Here is a 16095-nt window from a genome sequence, read left to right on the forward strand (position 1 = left end):
GTCCGAGCGGAGCGCAGGGAGAGGACTGGGGCTGGCTGCGTGAACACAGCCTGAAGGGGTTAGTGCGCCGCGGCTGGCCGGGAGGGAGTCCGGGGGAAAGTCTGGAGCTGCCGAAGAGGCAAGAGGCTTTTTCTTCCCTCTTTGTTTCCTGGTGCGCGAGGAGAGGGGATTCAGAGCGCTGCTTAAAGGAGCTACAGAGACGCGCGTGAGCCGCGGCTAACAGCGCGGACCCCAGAGACGTGCGTGGGACGCTAAGGCTGCTGCTGCCGCCACCAAGAAGCCTGTGTGCGAGCACAGGTCACTCTCCACACCTCGCCTCCCGGGAGCCTGTGCAGCCCGCCACTGCCGGGGTCCCGGGATCCAGGGACAACTTCCCCGAGAGAACGCACGGCGCACCTCAGGCTCTTTCAACATCCCGCCGGCCTCTGCCACCGCAGAAACGCCCCGCATGCGTATCCCTCCCTCCCCCCGGCCTGAGTGAGCCGGAGCCCCCGAATCAGCGGCTCCTTTAACCCTGTCCTGTCTGAGGAAAGAACAGACACCCTCAGCCGACCTACACGCAGAGGCGGAGCCAAATCCAAAGCTGAGCCCCGGGAGCTGTGCGAACAAAGAAGAGAAAGGGAAATCTCTCCCAGCAGCCTCAGGAGCAGCGGATTAAATCCCCACAATCAACTTGATGTACCTGCATCTGTGGAATACCTGAATAGACAACGAATCATCACAAACTGAGGAGGTGGACTTTGGGAGCAACGATATATATTTTTTTCCCTTTTTCTCTTTTTGTGAGTGTGTATGTGTATGCTTCTGTGTGTGATTTTCTCTGTATAGCTTTGCTTTCACCATTTGTGCTACAGTTCTGTCTGTCCGTTTTTGGGTTTGGGGTTTTTTTTTTTTAGTATAGTTTTTAGCACTTGTTATCATTGCTGGATTTGTTTTTTGGTTTGCTTGCCCTCTTCTTTCTTTCCTTTTTTTATGACCTTAAAAATTATTTTTAATCATTATTTTTTATTTTAATAAATTTATTTTACTTTATTTTATTTTATCCTCTTACTTTCTCTCTTTCTTTTTTTTTTTTCCCTTTTATTCTAAGCCTTGTGGATGACAGTCTCTTGGTGTTCCAGCCAGGCATCAGGGCTGTGCCTCTGAGTTGGGAGAGCCAAGTTGAGGACACTGGTCCACAAGAGACCTCCCAGCTCCATGTAGTATCAAACAGCAAAAATCTCCCAGAGATCTCCATCTCAACACCAACACCCAGCTTCACTCAATGACCAGCAAGCTAGTGCTGGACACCCTATGCCAAACAACTAGCAAGACAGGAACACAACACCATCCATTAGCAGAGAGGCTGCATAAGATCATAATAAAGCTACAGATACCCCAAAACACATGACCAGACGTGGACCTGCCCACCAGAAAGACAAGATCCAGCCTCATCAAGCACAACACAGGCACTAGTCCCCGCCACCAGGAAGCCTACACAATCCACTGAACCAACATTGACCACTGGGTACAGACACCAAAAACAACGGGCACTACTAGCCTGCAGCCTGCAAATAGGAGACCCCAAACACAGTAAGATAAGCAAAATGAGAAGACAGAGAAACAGCAGATGAAGGAGCAAGGCAAAAACCCACCAGACCTAACAACTGAAGAGGAAATAGGCAGTGTACCTGAAAAAGAATACAGACTAATGATAGTAAAGATGATCTAAAATCTTGGAAATAGAATGGAGAAAATACAAGAAACGTTTAACAAGGATGTAGAAGAACTAAAGAGCAAAGAAACATGATGAACAGCCCAATAAATGAAATTAGAAATTCTCTAGAAGGAATCAATAGCAGAATAACTGAAGCAGAACAACGGATAACTGATGTGGAAGATAAAATAGTGGAAATAACTACTGCAGAGCATAATAAAGAAAAAAGAATGAAAAGAACTGACAACAGTCTCAGAGACCTCTGGGACAACATTAAAAGCACCAACATTCGAATGATAGGGGTCCAGGAAGAAGAAGAGAAAAAGAAAGGGACTGAGAAAATATTTGAAGAGATTATGGTTGAAAAATTCCCTAATATGGGAAAGGAAATAGTTAATCAAGTCCAGGAAGCACAGAGAGTCCCATACAGGATAAATCCAAGGAGAAACACGACAATACACATATTAATCAAGCTATCAAAAATTAAATACAAAAAATATATATTAAAATCAGCAAGGAAAAAAAACAAATAACATACAAGGGAATCCCCATAAGGTTAACAGCTGATCTTTCAGCAGAAACTCTGCAAGCCAGAAGGGAGTGGCAGAACATGTTTAAAGTGATGAAACGGAAAAACCTACAACCAAGATTACACTACCCAGCAAGGATCTCATTCAGATTCGACAGAGAAATTAAAACCTTTTCAGACAAGCAAAAGCTGAGAGAGTTCAGCACCACCAAACCAGCTTTACAACAAATGCTAAAGGAACTTCACTAGGCAGGAAACGCTAGAGAAGGAAAAGACCTACAATAACAAACCCAAAACAATTAAGAAAATGGGAATAGGAACATACATATTGATAATTACCTTAAATGTAAATGGCCTAAATGCTCCCACCAAAAGACACAGACTGGCTGAATGGATACAAAAGCAAGACCCATATATATGCTGTCTACATGAGACCCACTTCAGACCTAGGGACACATACATACTGAAAGTGAGGGGATGGAAAAAGATATTTTATGCAAATGGAAATCAAAAGAAAGCTGGAGTAGCAATTCAAATATCAGACAAAATAGACTTTAAAATAAAGACTATTACAAGAGACAAAGAAGGACACTACATAATGATCAAGGGACCAATCAAAGAAGGAGATATAACAGTTACAAATATTTATGCACCCAATATAAGAGTACCTCAGTACATAAGGCAAATACTAACAGCTATAAAAGGGAAAATCCACAGTAACACAATCATAGTAGGGGACTTTAACACCCCATTTTCACTATTGGACAAATCATCCCAAATGAAAATAAATAAGGACACACAAGCTTTAAATGATACATTAAACAAGATGGACTTAATTGATATTTATAGCACATTCCATCCAAAAACAACAGAATACACTTTCTTCTCAAGTGCTCATGGAACATTGTCCAGGATAGATCATATCTTGGCTCACAAATCAAGCCTTGGTAAATTTAAGAAAATTGAAATCATATCAAGTATCCTTTCCGACCATGCTATGAGACTCGATATCAATTGCAGTAAAATCTGTAAAAAATACAAATACATGGAGGCCAAACAATATACTACTTAATAACTGAGAGATCACTGAGGAAATCAAAAAATACTTAGAAACAAATGACAATGAAATCACGATGACCAAAAACCTATGGAATGCAGCAAAAGCAGTTCTAACAGGGAAGTTTATAGCAATACAATCCTACCTTAAGAAACAAGAAACATCTCAAAAAAACAACCTAACCTTACACCTAAAGCAATTAGAGAAAGAAGAACAAAAAAACCCCAAAGTTAGCAGAAGGAAAGAAATCATAAAGATCAGATCAGAAATAAATGAAAAAGAAATGAAGGAAACAATAGCAAAGATTAATAAAACTAAAAGCTGGTTCTTTGAGAAGATGAAAAAAATTGATAAATCATTAGCCAGACTGATCAAGAAAAAAAGAGAAAAGACTCAACTCAATGGAATTAGAAATGAAAAAGGAGAGGTAACAAAGGATACAGCAGAAATACAAAGGATCATGAGAGATTGCTACAAGCAACTATATGCCTATTAAATAGACAACCTGGAAGAAATGAACAAATTCTCAGAAAAGCACAACATTCCGAGACTGAACCCTGAAGAAATAGAAAATATAAACAGACCAATCACAAGCACTGAAATTAAAACTGATTTAAAATCTTCCAACAGGGCTTCCCTGGTTGTGCAGTGGTTGAGAGTCCGCCTGTCGATGCAAGGGACACGGGTACATGCCCCGGTCTGGGAAGATCCCACGTGCCGTGGAGCGGCTGGGCCCGTGAGCCATGGCCACTGAACCTGCGCGTCCGGAGCCTGTGCTCCGCAACGGGAGAGGCCACAACAGTGAAAGGCCCGCGTACTGCCAAAAAAAAAAAAAAAAAAAAACTTCCAACAAACAAAACCCCAGGACCAGATGGCATCACAGGCAAATTCTATCAAACGTTTAGAGAAGAGCTAACACCTATCCTTCTTAAACTCTTCCAAAATATAGCAGAGGGAGGAACACTCCCAAACTCATTCTATGAGGCCACCATCACACCAATACCAAAACCAGACAAAGGTGTCACAAAGAAAGAAAACTACAGGCCAATATCACTGATAAACATAGATGCAAAAATCCTCAACAAAATACTAGCAAACAGAATCCAACAGCATATTAAAAGGATCACAAACCATGATCAAGTGGGGTTCATCCCAGGAATACAAGGATTCTTCAGTATACACAAATCAATCAATGTGATACACCAGATTAACAAACTGAAGAACAAAAACCATATGATCATTTCAGTAGATGCAGAAAAAGCTTTCTACAAATTTCAACACTGAGTTATGATAAACAACCCTCCAGAAAGTAGGCATAGAGGGAACTTACCTCAACATATTAAAGGCCATATATGACAAACCCGCAGCCAACATCGTCTGCAATGGTAAAACACTGAAACCATTTCCAGTAAGATCAGGAACAAGACAAGGTTGCCTACTCTCACCACTATTATTCAACATTGTTTTGGAAGTTTTAGCCACAGCAATCAGAGAAGAAAAAGAAATAAAAGGAATTCTAATGGAAAAGAAGAAGTAAAGCTGTCACTGTTTGCAGGTGACATGATACGATCCATAGAGAATCCTAAAGATGCTACCAGAAAACTACTAATCAATAAATTTGGTAAAGTAGCAGGATACAAAATTAATGCACAGAAATCTCTTGCATTCTTATACACTAACGATGAAATAGCTGAAAGAGAAATTAAGGAAACACTCCCATTTACTATTTCAACAAAAGGAATAAAATACCTAGGAATAAACCTACCTAAGGAGACAAAAGACCTGTATGCAGAAAACAATAAGACACTGATGAAAGAAAGTAAAGATGATACAAACAGATGGAGAGATATACCCTGTTCTTGGATTGGAAGAATCAACATTGTGAAAATGACTATACTACCCAAAGCAATCTACAGATTCAATACAATCCCTATCAAACTACCAAGGGTATTTTTCACAGAACTAGAAAAAAATTTTTCACAATTTGTATGGAAACACAAAAGACCCCAAATAGCCAAAGCAAGCTTGAGAAAGAAAAATGGAGCTGGAGGAACCAGGCTCCCTGACTTCAGATTATACTACAAAGCTACAGTAATCAAGAGAGTATGGTACTGGCACAAAAACAGAAATATACATCAATGGAACAGATAAACCCACGCACATATGGTCACCTTATCTTTGATAAAGGAGGCAAGAATATACAGTGGAGAAGGGACAACTTCTTCAATAAGTGGTGCTGGGAAAACTGGACAGGTACATGTAAAAGTATGAGATTAGATCACTCCCTAACACCATACACAAAAATAAGCTCAAAATGGATTAAAGACCTAAATGTACGGCCAGAAACTATCAAACTCTTAGAGGAAAACATAGACAAAACATTCTATGACATAAATCACAGCAAGATCCTTTTCGACCCACCTCCTAGAGAAATGGAAATAAAAACAAAAATAAACAAGTGGGACTTTATGAAACTTAAAAGCTTTTGCACAGCAAAGGAAACCATAAACAAGACCAAAAGACAACCCTCAGAATGGGAGAAAATATTTTCAAATGAAGCAACTGACAAAGGATTAATTTCCAAAATTTACAAGCAGCTCATGCAGCTCAATATCAAAAAAACAAACCACCCAATCCAAAAATGGGCAGAAGACCTAAATAGACATTTCTCCAAAGAAGATATACAGATTGCCAACAAACACATGAAAGAATGCTCAACATCATTAATCATTAGAGAAATGCAAATCAAAACTACAATGAGATATCATCTCACACCAGCCAAATGGCCATCATCAAAAATTTAGAAACAATAAATGCTGGAGAGGGTGTGGAGAAAAGGGGACCCTCGTGCACTGTTGGTGGGAATGTAAATTGATACAGCCATTATGGAGAACAGTATGGAAGTTCGTTAAAAAACTACAAACAGAACTACCATACGACCCAGCAATCCCACTACTGGGCATATACCCTGAGAAAACCATAATTCAAAAAGAGTCACGTACCACAATGTTCATTGCAGCTCTATTTGCAATAGCCAGTACATGGAAGCAACCTAACTGTCCATCGACAGATGAATGGATAAAGAAGATGTGGCACATATATACAATGGAATAGTACTCAGCCATCAAAAGAAATGAAATTGAGTTATTTGTAGTGAGGTGGATGGACCTAGAATCTGTCATACAGAGTGAAGTAAGCCAGAAAGGGAAAAACAAATACTGTATGCTAACACACACACATATATATATATATATATATGGAATATTAAAAAAAATGGTCATGAAGAACCTAGGGGCAAGATGGGAATAAAGACACAGACCTACTAGAGAATGGACTTGAGGACAAGGGGAGGGGGAAGCGTAAGCTGGGACAAAGTGAGAGAGTGGCATGGACATATTTACACTACCAAATGTAAAATAGCTAGTGGGAAGCAGCCGCATAGCATAGGGAGATTAGCTCGGTGATTTGTGACCACCTAGAGGGGTGGGTTAGGGAGAGTGGGAGGGAGGGAGACGTAAGAGGGAAGAGATATGGGGATATATGTATATGTATAGCTGATTCACTTTGTTATAGAGCAGAAACTGACACACCATTGTAAAGCAATTATACTCCAATAAAGATGTTTAAAAATAATAATAATTAAATTAAAATTAAAAAATAAAGTTTGAAGACTTCCAAAAAAAAAAAAAAGAAGAAAGAAATGCTTACATACTGGGCTAGAACAAGGCCTAGGTGACTCAAGTGTGGTGGCAATGATGATGATATAGAGCAGTAACATAGTTGCAGTAATAAGAATAATGATAACAAGAAACGCCAACTTTTATTGAGTATTTACTATTGTTCCAGGCAGTGTATTACACACTTGGTGCGTGTTATCTCTTATAATACTCTCCACAACCTTCTGAGGTCAATTTGTTTATTTTCTGCTGTTTGAATGATAAAGGAACTAAGGCTTTATGAGGTTAAGTAATTTGACAATGATCTAAGGGCTAGGAAATGGAGGAAATGGACAAAACTGCCCTGACCCAGAGACTACCAGCTTAACCACTACATTGCACTGAACAGTGTGTAATTTGATAAATTTCAGGGTATGCTGTCACCGTAATTTCTGTACCAATATGATCTCTATGAGATGTTTTTGGGCAGAGTGAAGTGCTCAGAAACCAGCTCTGGTCCCTTCCCACTCCCTCCTGCCTCCCTACATAAACAGCTTGCTTAGGTACAGAGTCATCATTCCTGAATCAGTGCTGACAGTCCCAGAGGCTTTGACTCAGCAAGAAGTTTCATATCCAATGTTCAAATGTGACTGCCCGCTCCCTGCTCCTCAGGGTAAGCTCTCCTCTAGCTGTTAGATGAAAGAGCCAGGAATAAGGCCTGTTTTCTTGTCCTACCTCTGCTACTAACTACCTCCTTGGTCTTCATTAAGTCTCTGTTTCTGTGGTTTTACGTGTGTGTGTGTGTGTGTGTGTGTTCATTTTCACGTGGAGATATTTCAAGACAAAAAAATGTTATCCAGGCATGAAAATATTTCAGTATTACTAAACCAAATCGATGGAATAATGAAAAATCCTGGGAGTTTAGAGTCACTCCGGGGATCTAAAAGTCATCTCACTGCTGAACTTCACCATCTATATTACAAATACTACACAGCCCCTTCTCTGGTGGAATCACTTTCAGAGCTGCGGGCAGGCTAGCAGTACAGCATGGTTTCCTTTTGGTAAGTGTCTCCTGGATCTCCATGTGATTCTGTTGAATCCATCCATCAAAAAGCTCTATATCCCCTGCCATAGATCTTGGACATGTCACTCAGGCTGACCAATCTGAAAAATTTATCTTCCTCACATGGCAGCCCAACAAGCATTCATCTAAGTCCTTTCTGAGGGATTAACACGAATGGCTCTTCTGCACTTTGATCCCAAGCTGTAAGAATACTTGTGGCCACCAGGGATATGTTGCCATAGAGTCTAGGGATAAAACAGCGTACTGATAAGCAATACTGAGAAACAAGAAGAGACAGACAACAGAGACAGTGACAGAAACAGTAACAGACAGACAGAGAGCTGATGACATGGTTTGAACTTCTGGATCCCACTGTGTCTGAAACCAGACCTACCATTTGAAGTTCCCACTTAAGTAAACCAAAATATCCCCTTGTATATTTGGTTTGTATGGGATTTTCTGTCACTTGCAATGTATAGCCCTAACCAATGCAGTGGACATTAAGATGTCATTGACACCAAAGTCTCCTTCTTAGTTCTTTACATCTGTTTTTAACTGTTGAGAAAAAGGAAAAGTATGATACAGTATCCTTTCTCTTAAAAAAATAGATACAATCATTATTTTTCAAGGACTAGCAGTGCTAAATGAAATTGGAGATACAGAAAAATTATAATAGTATGTTATATAAGTTAAAATAAAAAGCTACTTATCTTTGATAAAGGAGGCAAGAATATACAGTGGAGAAAAGACAGCCTCTTCAATAAGTGGTGCTGGGAAAACTGGACAGCTACATGTAAAAGAATGAAATTAGAACACTCCCTAACACCATACACAAACTCAAAATGGATTAAAGACCTAAATGTAAGGCCAGACACTATCAAACTCTTAGAGGAAAACATAGGCAGAACGCTCTATGACATAAATCACAGCAAGATCCTTTTTGATCCACCTCCTAGAGAAATGGAAATAAAAACAAAAATAAACAAATGGGACTTTATGAAACTTAAAAGCTTTTGCACAGCAAAGGAAACCATAAATAAGACGAAAAGACAACCCTCAGAATGGGAGAAAATATTTGCCAGTGAAGCAACTGACAAAGGATTAATCTCCAAAATTTACAAGCAGCTCATGCAGCTCAATATCAAAAAAACAAACAACCCAATCCAAAAATGGGCAGAAGACCTAAATAGACACTTCTCCAAAGAAGATATACAGATTGCCAACAAACACATGAAAGAATGCTCAACATCATTAATCATTAGAGAAGTGCAAATCAAAACTACAATGAGATATCATCTCACACTGGTCAGAATGGCCATCATCAAAAAATCTACAAACAATAAATGCTGGAGAGAGTGTGGAGGAAAGGGAACACTCTTGCACTGTTGGTGGTAATGTAAATTCATACAGCCACTATGGAGAACAGTATGGAGGTTCCTTAAAAAACTACAAATAGAACTACCATACGACCCAGCAATCCCACTACTGGGCATATACCCTGAGAAAACCATAATTCAAAAAGAGTCGTGTACCAAAATGTTCATTGCAGCTCTATTTACAATAGCCAAGACATGGAAGCAACCTAAGTGTCTATCAACAGATGAATGGATAAAGAAGATGTGGTACATATATACAATGGAATATTAGTCAGCCATCAAAAGAAACGACATTGAGTTATTTGTAGTGAGGTGGATGAACCTAGAGTCTGTCATACAGAGTGAAGTACTAAGTCATGGTGACAGCATGTGCCCCCTGATAGGATGCGATGGGAAAGGCATTGGCCTCTGTGGTATTCTTCCCAAATACCCATCATCACAGTTGAATCATGAGAAAACATCAGACAAACCCAAAGTGAAAGATATTCCACAAAATATCTGACCAGTACTCTCAAAACTGTCAAGGTCATGAAAAACCAAGACTGAAAAACTGCGACATATCAGAGGCAACAAAAGAAACACAAAGATTAAATATAACATGATACCCTAGACTGGATCCTAGAACAGAAAAAGAACATTCATGGAAAAACTAGTGAAATCTAAATAAAGTCTTCAGTTTAGTTGACAGTAATGTACTAATGTTGGTTTCTTGGCTGTGACACATGGACCAAGGTGAGGCAAAATGTTACATGGGATATGCAGGAACTTTCTGTACTATCTTTGCAACTTTTCTGTAAATCTAAAATTGTTCTAAAATAAACACTTATTTTCCTTTAAATGGACAAGGAAAATGAATAGGCAAATCACTAAAAAAATGCATATGGTCAAAAATATATGGAAATTATGAATTAAAAAAATACAAATAATCAAAGAAGTGTAAATGACAACAATGAGTTTTCACCCATCAGAGTGACAATGATTTTCAAAAGTGATAACACCCAAAGTTCCTTAAAAGTGAGTGGATTATGAGTGACTTTTGTTTTCCTCTATATAGTTTTCTGCATTTTCTGATTTTCTGCAATTAAAATTTATAATTCTGATTATGGGAAACATATGACTCTTTTTAAACAAAAACTTCAACACTGAAAATATATAATCTGCCAATAGAATATAATGTCTTTATCAAATACATACTTCAATTCATTTCCTAAGGAAACAAGCACATACTCAATATAATAACTAATATTTATTGAACGCTTATAATGTTCCAGACACTGAAAACTAGTACATATGCATTGGATCATTTGAGGATAATTCTATGAGGTAGATACTATTATGATCATCTACATTTTAAGGATGAGAAACCTAATTTGTAATCCTTGTAACAACCAAACTGAAGTATTAATTACAGCAATGGCCTGCTCCAAGAGCCATGTCTCCCTGTGTCCATTCCCTGGCATCGTCCCTCCCACAGTGACTCTGGGTTTCGCCATGTCACTTCTTTTGGAGAATGAGATATAAAGCACACATCACAAATAGAGGATTTCCCTCTCTCTGCTTTTGAAATCTTGCCACAGTGTTAAGAAATCCTCACCCGCTGAAGATTTCAAGGTCAGCCAACAGCCAGTACCAACCACCAGACATGGTGGGGAGGGGAGGCCAGTTGAGACCATCCAGCTACTGCTGAGCTCTCACATGATTTTAGCCACATGAGTGACCCCGGGTGAGAGAAGCAGAAGACCCACCAAGCTGAGTCCAGCCCCAGTGCTGACCCACAGACTCATGAGCAAATGAAATGGTTGTTTCAAACCACCAAGTTTGGGGCTAGTTTGTTCTGCAGAAATAGATAATAACCTTATGAGAGTTTTGTTACATCTAATTTATACATGAGGATTCTTAGGCTTAGTTAAGCAGTTTGTCTAGTAAGTGGCAGAGCCAGGATTCACAGGGATATAGCAATTTTAAGAGCCAGCATTCTTCCACTCTGTGCTGTTCCACTCACCATTCATCATTGTAAAGTTTAAAAATGAGGAATTACAAACAACCGAAAAGTACTTTAAAAAATCCAGGGGATTGTTTCGGTAAATTATCATACAGATACAAAAGATGATACAATCAAATACCACCAATGATAGAATAGAATGCAATTATCCTCCTAGCCATCATCTATTGTTGAGATGAGAAGTTAATAAAAGTTCACTTGGGTGTTACTAGGTGTCAGGCATTGTTCTGGGTGTTTTTTACTTGCTCTATTTCATTTGCTGTTGATGACAACTCTGTGAATAGACTGTAAATTATTTTCATTAATTATTATTCTCAGTTATTCCCAGTCCCCATTTCCTTACAAATAAGGATATGAATGCAGAGTAATTAAACAACTTGTTCAAGGTCACATAGCTTATAAGTGGCAAAACAGAGATGCTAACCCAGGGAGTTGAACTTCCAAGGCCAGGTTCCTAATCACACCATGCTGTCGGTTTTTCCCACAATATATTTTTCTGTGAGAAAGATCAGATTACACAAACGGTACCTGCTTCCATTTTGGTGACAGAAAAGAAAGTGGGGATGGCTGCGGCATGGGTTTATGTTGGCGCAGGAAAGAATATGAAGGGGCTTCTAGGCATCAGTGTCAATTGCAGTTACTCCTGAGTGAGTGGATTATAAGTGACTTATTTTCTTCTATATTGTTTTCTGCATTTTCTGATTTTCTGCAGTAAACATTTGTAACTCTGATTATGGGAAATAGACAACTCTATTTAAACAAAAACTTCAACACTGCAATATTTAAAAATAAATTCCCACGTGACCATGTAAAGAACTACAAATTCTTTTGTAACTATGTCTGGTGACAGATGTTAACCAGACTTATTTTGGTGAACACTTTGCAATATATACAGATATTGAATCATTGTGCTCTATACCTGAAACTAATATAAAGTTATATACCAATTATACTCCAGTTAAGAAAAAAGAAAAAAGTACAACTAAAACAATCAACTAAAATAATTCATCAGTTAAAACAATTCATCTTTTTCACCAAATGGGCATCTTTTAAATGTTAATTCTCAGTGCTTGCTAGGGTCCTGGGATGCTATTTTCAGCTACTGCCACTTGGAACATTATTGACACAGCCTTCCAGGAATTAAATTTAGCAATATGTATCAAGAAAGAATTCATATCATGTGAAACAGTAGCAATGAAGTGCTATTTATAATGCAACAAATTGAAAAACACCAAGTCCAACAATAAGAAGATGGTTCAAAAGGTAGTGCAACATCCATCTAATAGGAAAGAATACAGCCATTAAAAATCCTGTTTTTAGGGCTTCCCTAGTGGCGCAGTGGTTGAGAGTCCGCCTGCCGATGCAGGGGACATGTGTTTGTGCCCCGGTCCAAGAAGATCCCACATGCCGCGGAGCGGCTGGGCCCGTGAGCCATGGCCGCTGAGCCTGCGCGTCCGGAGCCTGTGCTCCGCAACGGGAGAGGCCGCAACAGTAAGAGGCCCGCGTATCACAAAAAAAAAAAAAAAAATCCTGTTTTCAGAAAATATTTAATAACATTCATTATCCCATATTACTTTATTTCTCATATTAAACAGTAGAATATTGGTAGATACCAATATAATTCATATGGAAGTGAATATGTGTGTGTATATGTTTAAACGCCCCCCCCCAAAGACCTTTGAAATTAAATACACAAAAATGTAAACCATTATCTCTGAGTAGTGGCATTTCAGATAACTTCAATTTTCTGCTGCATAGTTGTCGAGTGCCTAGGATAAGTATGTTGAAATCAATTGATACTAAGAAGCATAGAGTTTACTCACATTCAAGGTCAGGCTCCCTGGGCCAGTTTTTGGTCTGGGCAGCCATTGCACATTTGAATCATCGCACATTGAAGGTCACCACAGGTGCAAGTGCTGGGAGAAGTTTTGTGGGTATGAGTAGAACCACACTACAGTTAAAGAACTTATATCACTGAAATTCTCAAGGAAAGGAACTCACAAGGAAATCTACAGGTACTTCAGGGGAGTCAGATATATACTGGCCCCCAGTCAGAACACAGGAGAGTCTTTTTAAGCTCCTTCCGTGTGTTAAGTCGTTTTGGAATTGGACCTATTAAAGAATATCATCCACAGAACCTGCCACTGATACATGTTTATATGAAACATCTGAAAGCAGAAACTAGCACACCATTGTAAAGCAATTATACTCCAATAAAGATGTTAAAAAAACAAAAACATCTGGGGCCAGATCACCCCAAATCATAACATTTCACCTTGAATGTGGCTACAATAATCAGAATCTTACATTGTGGGTGCTTCTAACCTACAAAGCCACCTCCTAGGAGAATAGGAGACCTCATCCTTTCTGAGAGACAGCTACCTCTGAGTCAGTGCTGTTATCTCGTTTGTAAAAATACATGAACAACCCAGGATTCAAAATGTCAGACTGCAAACCTCAGGCTAAATTTTAACCTAGGCTTTCAGTTTTCTCCCCATCTGCTCCCTATTAAGATTATGGAAGGAAAGCATTGTACTAATTTTTTTTTCTTTTTTCTGTACGCGGGCCTCTCACTGTTGCGGCCTCTCCCGTTGCAGAGCACAGGCTCCGGACGCGCAGGCTCAGCGGCCATGGCTCACGGGCCCAGCCACTCTGGGACATGTGGGATCTTCCCAGACCGGGGCACGAACCCTTGTCCCCTGCATCGGCAGGTGAACTCTCAACCGCTGTGCCACCAGGGAAGCCCTGTACTAATATTTGCATACAGAGTGTGTTTAACCTAATGGAGTGGATGAAGCCATGGGCCTGATGGCAATTCCTAATTTTGATCCAAATTAACTAAATCTTGACTTGTAATCCAAACTATCATTTGTTAATTTTTAGCCCCACTTTGTTACCAATAAATATCTTACAAAGATGCATAAAGTGTAGCAAAATAATATGAATTAGAGGTAGGTGAGAAAGAAAAGTGAACACAGGTAGGGACACAAAAAGGTACCAAGATTGAGGCCAAGACAAAATCACAGCACAACATCCTTCTTTGTGCTTGGGCGTTCGTTCTTTTATAAACTTAGAGTGGTGTTTTAGAGTTGTGCCAGTAAAACTCGAAGTCAGCATGATTGACTACCTAGTATCTCATTATGTCCTAAACAGACAGGACAGCTTTGGTATAAGTTGCTTTACATGACACCCATCATAGGTCAGAAAAGTTTAGTAGTTCAGAATATTTTTTAGAACCTAACTAATACATTAACATGGCTTGTGGACCAAAAGACCTTGCGGGACTCATAACAGCAGTTATCTGACTTTTCTATCACACTGGTTGTGGTTACCAGTGCCTACAGGGGATAAAGATTTAACTTAAAATCAAGTAAATGTTAAATTCACCACCTCCAGCCTCGATTATGCTACAATGTTCACTGCCCAAAATAATGATAGAACAGTACAAACATAGAGCATTCAACATATATTGTATGTAATGCTATTAATAAGATATAATTGATTTGATAGATACTAAACAGAAAACCAAAGCAGAGGTTGATTTGTACTTTGGTGAGTTCTTTTATCAATGAACTATTGGTACATTGCATAAGATATCACATAGCACAAGTAGGTACTGATTCAGAAGCAATGATTTTTCACTTTAGGAAAGTCCTAAGATTCAAACATGCTACCCACCCCCTACTCCAAGACAGCAAGAAAAAAAGACGTTTGTGAGCAGGTGTAGCATCTTGAAAAATCAAAAACATGTGTAGAGAGATTCTAATACTTCCCCTTAAAAGGTCATGCCAGAACCAGGGTTGGAGGTGCCTGAACTCCAAAATTGAGTTTGGGAGGCATGTAGAGAGGGTCCTCAGAAGAAGTCACACAAATGATTTGGGTAAGATCTTCACCACTTTCCCGCCACCTCCATCTGTGAACTAAGACTATATGGTTGGTTTAAATCAGTAATTCTCAAACTTTAATGAGCTCATAAACTGAGGGTCTTGTTAAAATGCAGATTCTGATTCACAAGGTCTAGTTTGGGGCTTAAGATTCTACACTTAACAGAAACTGATAGATGGTGCTGACACTGCTGGTCTGAGGACCTCAGTTACAGGAGTAAGGCTATTTATTATATTTTTGTCAATAATTTGATATGTAGAAGGAGACTTGATTTTAGTTGGTATGATGGTTAATTTTATGTGTCAACTTGACTGGACAAAGGGATGTCCAGAAAGCTAGAAAAACATTACTATGGGGTGTGTCTGTGGGAATTTTTCCAGAAGTGATTATCATTTGAAGCAGTAAGACCGAGTGAAGATCACCACTCACCCCTGGCAGGTGGGCATCATCCAATCCGTTGAGGGCTTGAATAGAACAAAAAGGTGGAGAAAGAACAAATTTGCTCTCTCTGCTTATGCTGGGACATCCATATTCTCCTGCCCTTGGACATCAGCCTCTCAATTCCCAGGTCTTTGGACTCAGACTGGATTACAGCACTGGCTTTTCTGGTTCTCCAGCTTGCAGACAGAAGATTATGAGACTTCTCAGCCTCCATAACCACATGAGCCAATTCCTATAATAATCTCCTCTTACCTGTGTCTATCTCTATCTCTATCTCTATATCTCCTATTGGTTCTGTTTCTCTGGAGAACCCTAACTAATACACTTGAGTAAAAACAAACTGAGTCTTGTATGTATAACTGACTCACCTTGCTGTACAGCAGAAACTAA

This window comes from Mesoplodon bidens (genome assembly GCF_964165515.1).
Source record: "Mesoplodon bidens genome assembly, chromosome: 1".
Lineage (NCBI taxonomy): Eukaryota > Metazoa > Chordata > Mammalia > Artiodactyla > Ziphiidae > Mesoplodon > Mesoplodon bidens.